Source organism: Argiope bruennichi, chromosome 6 (genome assembly GCF_947563725.1).
Source record: "Argiope bruennichi chromosome 6, qqArgBrue1.1, whole genome shotgun sequence".
Classification (NCBI taxonomy): Eukaryota; Metazoa; Arthropoda; class Arachnida; order Araneae; family Araneidae; genus Argiope; species Argiope bruennichi.
Window position 1 is genome coordinate 104,630,594 of NC_079156.1, and position 7,558 is coordinate 104,638,151.

The window sequence follows — 7,558 nt, forward strand, 5'->3', positions numbered from 1 at the left end:
ATTCCAAATGCATTTAAGTTTGTAGAATAATTTTGGCAAATGTATAAGATGTGACCGATCAGATAGCTTCAATTTAATGACATTTAATCGTTAAGTAAGCAAGATATATGGTCAAGCTATTGGCGAAATCTCGTCAAAAGGATTTTACACAATCAAAAATTCAAGTGATAGGAGAAATCATAAATACGAAACTTGGAGCAATATTGAAGAAAACACTGCTAATCAGGGATACAGGCATGCAAGTTGAAAAAAACAAAAAACAAAACACACTAAATTAAAAAATGTTCTCTCAACACTGAAAAGCTTAAGGGATACGCCCCGAAGGTGATTTGAACACGCAACATTCCGACTTACAGTCAGACATGCGACCTCGAAATGATCCATAGAATAATCTGTAAACATTTGTCATAAATAAAAAAATGAATGCAAAGCTAGTTTTCTTCCCTTAAATGTAATTTTATATTTATACAAAACACAGCGAGTCAGGCACCAGGGCATGAAAGTTGAAAAATATAATTTGTTGAAAAAAATAGCCCACGAAGGACAGAGGCCGATGAGTTATGAAACGGACGGGATTAGAACTAACAGCCTTAAGATCTATAAATCTAAAATCAGAAATGATACTGTTGAAATACCTGGCCAAGAGAGACAGTGCGCATCTCTGTTTCCTCTCTTTAAACTAGAGAAGGAGATTAACTGAAAACTTATCATACATATAAAATATGTATGATATAGATTTCTTCCTATAAATGTAATTTTCTATTTATACAAAGAGTCAAAGAAAGAAGCCAAAAAGTTGAAAAAAAAATGATTTATTGAAAAAAAAGGAAGAAAACGGCATTGAGACTTTAAAGTGATATGACTCGGAAGTAATTACAACAAGCAACCTTCTAATCTGCAAACAGGTGCTCTATCTATGCGCTACCGAGTCACATGAGCCTGTTTGATCTCAGATACCTTGTATTAGCTGCAGTAGCGTATTAACTGAAAATTTATCATATATACAAAATATGTAAGACAAGTTTTCTATTTAAATGCAATTTTCTATTTGTGAAAAAACATTGCGAGTCCAGGAAAGAAGCATAAATGTTGAAAAAGTGATTTATTGAAAAAAAAAGCCCTCCGACTCTATAATTTGAAGCGTTAAGACTCGAACGTGATTTGAACTCGTAACCTTCTAGCTTGGCGCTACCGTTGCGCCACCCACTCACGGGAAGCAGTTTGGATCTCTGATTCATAGTATTAACTGCAGTAGCAAATTATCTGAAAATTAAGTCATATATGCAAAAAAAAAAAAAAAAAAAAAAATGTAAGACAAGTTTTTTTTCTTTAAATGCAATTTTCTATTTATACAAAACACTGCGAGTCAGTGAAAGAAGCGTAAATGTTGAAAAAATACCACTAGACATTGAGTGTTTAAAGCGTTACGATCCCGATGTGATTAGAGCACGCAAACTTTTGATCTGTAGTCAGAGGCGCTACCTTTGCGCCCCCTACCACGACATCCTATTCGGATCTCAGAATTATTCGATTAAACTACAGTAGCATGTTAACTAAAAATTTATCATATATAGAAAATATGTAAACAAGTTTTCTTCCTTTAAATGTAATTTTCTATTTATACAAAACACTTCCAGCAATAGAAACAAGCATAAAAATTGAAAAAAAAAATGATTTATTGGAAAAAAGACCCTACGACACTGACACTTTAAAGCGTCATGATATGGACGCGATTTGAAAACGCAACATGCTGACCTCGAATCAGACGCCCTAAGATTGCGCCACGCAGTCATTGGAAACTGCTTGTCAGTCTGATTCATTGTATTAACTATAGGAGCATAATAACTGACAATTTATCATATATAAAAAGTATGTAAGACAAGTGTTTTTAATATAATTTTTATTTTATGGAAAACACTGCCAGTCAAGCATAAAATTTGAATATATATATATATATATATATATATATATATATATTGAAAAAAAAAGCCATGAAAAAAAAGTTGTTACCGGACCCGGAAGTCAATTGAACACGCAAGCTTGAACGCGCTAATTCTGCCCCACCGACTCACGTGAGAATGCTTAGATCGGTGATTCATTGTATTAACAAGAGGAGCTTATAAACTGAAAATTTATAATATATACGAAATATGTAAGACAGTTATTCTTTTTTTAAATGTAATTTTCTATTTATAGAAAGACTGCGTGTCAAGGAAAAAAACATAAAATTTGAAAAAAAAAAAAAAAAAAAGATTTTTTGAAACAAAAATTTACATTACTCTGCGAATTTAAGCCGTTATAAAACGGACGTGATTACAGCACGCAACCTTCCGATCTGGTGTTAGACTCTACCGTTGCCCCACCTTGTGAAGGGAGTGAAGGGCTTGGATCCCTGAATCATTGTATTTAAAAAAGTATCATGGTAATTGAGAATTTATCGTATATACAAAATATGTGAGACAAGCTTTCATTTTTTGAATATAATTTTCTATTTATACAAAGCAGTGTGTCAAGGAAAGAAGTATAAAATTTGAATAAATAAAATCATTTATTGAAAAAAATAGCCTTATAAAACATAGAATTTAAGGGGTTATGAACCGGAAGCAATTTGAACACGCAACCTTCCGAATTGCCAGACGCTTTACTGTAAGCTAACCGAGTTACGGGAGAATATATTGATTCCTGATTCATTGCATTAAATATAGGAGCATATGAATTGAAAATTTCTCAAATATACAATATATGTAAGATATACAATATACAATACTATATACTCAAATATACAATATATGTAAGATATACAATATACAATACTATATACTCAAATATACAATATATGTATATGCATAATATATACGAAATATGTAAGACAGTTATTATTTTTTTAAATGTAATTTACTATTTATATAAAACACTGCCAGTCAATGAAAAAAGCATAAAATTGCAAGAAAAAAATATTACTAAAAAGACACATAATACTGAGATAGTAAGGCGTTATGACCCGGACTTGATTTGAACACGCAACCTTCTGATCTGGAGTCAGACGCGCCACCGTTGTGCCACCAAGTCAAGAGAGGAAGCTTGGATCTCCAATTCATTGTATTCATAGCAGGAGCATAATAACTGATAATTTATCCTATATACAAAATAAGTAAGACAAGGTTTTTGTAAATGTAATTTTCTACTTATACAAAACATTGCCAGTCAAGGAAAGGAAGAATAAAATTTGAAGAAATAATTTTTTTTACTAAAAACCCACATAACACTGAGGTAGTAAGGCTTCACGACCCGGGCGTGATTTGAACACACAACCTTCTGATCTGGAGTCAGACGCGCCACCGTTGCGCCACCGAGTCACGGCAGGAAGCATGGATCTCCAATTCATTGTATTCACAGCAGGAGCGTAATAACTGATAATTTATCATATATACAAAATAAGTAAGACAAGTTTGCTTTTTTTAAATGTAATTTTCTATTTATGCAAAACACTGCCAGTCGAGGAAAGAAGAATAAAATTTGAAGAAAAATTTTTTTTTCTAAAAAGCCACATAACACTGAGATAGTAAGGCATTATGACCCGGACGTGATTTGAACACGCAACCGTCTGATTTGGAGTCAGACTCGCTACCGTTGCGCCACCGAGACACAGAAGGCAGCTTGGAAGCCAATGCGTTGTATTCACAGCGGGAGCATAATAACTGATAATTTATCATATGTACAAAATAAGAAAGACAAGTTTGTTTTTTTTAAATGTAATTTTCTATTTATACAAAACACTGCCAGTCGGAGAAGGAAGAATAAAATTTGAAGAAAAAATTTTTTTACTAAAAAGCCACATAACACTGAGATAGTAAGGCGTTATGACCCGGGCGTGATTTGAACACGCAACCTTCTGATCTGGAGTCAGACGAGCTACCGAGTCACGCGAGGCAGTTTGGATCTGTAATTCACTGTATTCGCAGCAGGAGCATAATAACATAATTTATCATGTATGCAAAATAAGTAAGTTTTTAAATGTAATTTACTATTTATAGAAAACACTGCCAGTCAAGGAAAGAAGAATAAAATTTGAAGAAATAATTTTTTTTACTAAGGTGTCATGACCCGGAGAGCTGAGACGTACTTGCGCAATACACAACAGCACACTTAGAAGAAACCGAAGCCTATAAGTAGTAATATATATTAAACAACAACTATAGCACAAAATACGACCAGAAAGAACTCAGCAGGAGGAGAGAATCTATGTTGCTATACTTTGTTGTTTTTTACTGCAGTTCTTTACTGTCTTCTTGTATCAATCTGCTGTTTTACGACTTTATGACTGGCTGCTCCACACACTCCTCGATGCTGCTTCTATAGTAAATTCTAAGACTCGGCACACAGCTTAATACACAATCGCCTGAGCTCCACTCAGCAGTTGCGCTTCGCTTGGCTGGTTCGTCGTTGATATGCTATGTAACTCTATAATACTAGACGACTGTCTTGGGTTTGAGTTGCCTTTTATAATTTCCGCAGCAGGACAGAGAAGGTTTTGGAACAATCAGGCATATCTCATCTATCTGCAAAATTCTTGAAGATTATAGTATAATGCATTTTGACACCTAAATCAGAAAATTCGTTGCAAAGTCGATAAATTGTCGCCAAGTTTATCGCCAAGCCCTGGTGTAACTGATACAGTATCCGATTAGCAATAGAGCTGATCATAAAACTATCTTTCTATTGATGGAGCTAACTTGCAGGGAACCAACATTACATATTCGTAGCAGTATTTAGGCATATTACGAAATTCTGAACATTTGAAAATTTATGTTTGTGGTTTGTTTAGTTTTTTCTTATTCAATGCACAAAGTGCTGTTTTGAAAAACGATATATTCAGGAGATTGATAGTAAGTCTCAAGAGAAACAGAAATTGCGATAGAACATTTTATCTAAAATTCGTTGGCGAAAATCGCGGAAATATTTCGTGAGCTTTTTGCTCAAGAAATATTTCCCATTTGAGGAATCCGAACCAGAGAATAAAGAATATATTTATTTAGAAATATCTTATAGTTGTTTTAGTGCATCACAATGCGAAAAAAAAAGTTGAAAACTTCGTATTATTTACCATTTGAATATTATTTAAAAATGGATAGAAATACAACTAAATTTTTAGTTCAAGAACTAGACAATGCATTTCTCAAGTTATCTGCAAAATTTTAAACAAATCGTTTGATAAACCTCTAAACTAGAAGATTTCTTTTATTTATACCTCTTTTTAGCCACAAAAAGTTTTCTTTCTTCCACTTTAAAAATAAAACTTTTTTTTTGGTTTCCACTGATGTTTGAACAGATATTAAAAAAATATATCCATTTTTGAACGTTTTAAAAAAATGTCATTCCGAACGCTGTCACATACCTTAAACAAGCGCAAAACAGCAAACTAACTCGATTGTATGAAACTGAAGAAGCTGAAATTTCAGTAGTGGAGCAGGGAATAGCAAGTGCACATGGTAGTGGTATTAGTGTATATACGATTTAATGAGAATGACATGTCATATATGAAAATGGGGAAAATGATGACAAATATCCTGTTTTATTCCTTTATTCCTATACTCGTCTATTACTTTCTATTGATGATGAGATGCAAAAAGAATTTGATTTGATATTTATTGTTCAGATAAAAGTGAAGGATAAATGATCTTGACAGATACTACGAAATGAAGAAGTTCATTTCCATTTGAATAGCTCTGCAAACACACATAATTGCCGTATTTGACCTGACATAAATCCGAAATTTCAGCAGAAATTCTACTGCATTTCCAAAAAGGAAAAAACGTGACGCCTCCTGCACTCATAATATTGAATTATCTAAACAGTTGAAAAATGGAAGATAAAGGACAGGGAAAAGTGAGAAAGATACGACAAACCATCCAGAGATCTCCACAAAGAATCCCATCAGTGTCACATCCTGCACAGCCATATTAATGTTTTAGCAAAGTAATAATTAAATAAATGGAACAAAATTAACTAAAAACAAATGATAATAATGAGTTGAACTTACGCAGAAACTTTGATATTAACAGAAGCAAACTCTTCTTTTTGAGGCCGTTAGCTGGGGTAAACTATATAGAGATTACTAAGTTGCAGAGAAAAGAAAAGAAAACTAACACACACACACACATAAACAAAATTAAAAGATGATAAAAAATGATAAACAACAGTGTAAATATATATATGACATATATAAACAAACTTTGCATACAGAATAAGATATCTGCAGCTATTGCCTGAGTCATGTGGTCTTGATTTCTGTTTTTCTTTGTGAGAACGTGGTTAGTCGGTTCTGTGGGGTATTGCAGTTACGAGGGTAAGTCCAAATATTACAGTATGGTGTGGTTTAATATCATCTTTCATCAATAGTCCTTAATTTTTTTTGAAAGCACTTCCTTTAAGATAATGCCACACTTTTTACACTGATGTCCAGTAGTCCTTGACCCTACTGTTTTTTATATTTCTCTTTTATTTTATAGATATATTTAAATGGAATTTTTAATTATATCAAAGTAGATATTTAATGTTCACTAAAGCCATACGTAGGCCAATCACTTCAGGTGTATACAAGAAAATTACAATTATCGCTAACAAATGAGACAGTTGTTCAGCGAAACAAGAGTTTTCAGGTTATGAGATATCAGCCATTTTTTTTTTTTACACAACAACTTCAAAAAAAATAAAAAATAGTTCCAACATTTTGAAATTATTTTAAAATTCAAAAGCTGAAATCTTCAACAACTGCAATTTTTATTCTGTGAAATGGTTTTGAAATATTAATTTAAAAAAACGTTGACTGAAATATTTGTGGTGATGAGATGATGGATAAGACAAACCACTTTAAAACTAAAACAAAGGCTTTATTTCATGTCTACATTAGGAATAGATACTCTGTCAATTATTACAAATAATTGACAGAGTATACTCATATACTCGTATAATATAATAAAATTATATGAGTATACTCATATAATTAAATAAAAATTTGAAGTTACACCTAATACATAGGTATTTAGATATGAAAACGTTAGTTGGTATGCTGGTGGATAATCGTTGCAATTCTAATTCCCCACACATTCTAAAATACGGAATTTCAAAGGAACTCTTTGCTCAATGTATCATTGGAGTTCTAACCTTTGCTATCGTTATTTCTTAGATTTTAATACATATTTATTAAGAGTATTTTTTTTAAAAATTTGCTTTAACATTTCTTTGCTTTATATTTTGTTGCTATCGAAGAAAATGACGCATAAGTAATGCTTTAGAAATGACACAATAAAAAGATAAATCTTGAGCTTTTTAAAATCAAAATCACATTCTCATCTTCTTTTAAGTTACCAAGCATTTTAAAATCTGTTAATTGTAATCACCATGCTTTAAGAAGATAGCAGGCAGTGTTACTTCATTCAAGTGAAGGTGAATTAACTGCTGCCAGAGCACGTGAGCCTAATTCTATAAGAAAAATAAAAACAGACGTCTAGCAATATATATCAGGAAATCTATTGATTTAGTTTCTTTTTTATGTCCG

The 7,558-nt window shown here is 32.2% G+C and overlaps 1 non-coding gene across 1 annotated transcript; it reads right to left on the reverse strand.

Moving 5' to 3' along the window:
* Positions 1-3,284: 3,284 nt before the first annotated feature.
* Trnaw-cca (transfer RNA tryptophan (anticodon CCA)) lies at positions 3,285-3,356 on the reverse strand. The gene has a single exon. It is a non-coding gene; the product is annotated as a tRNA-Trp (tRNA).
* Between the last annotated feature and the right edge of the window lie 4,202 nt (positions 3,357-7,558).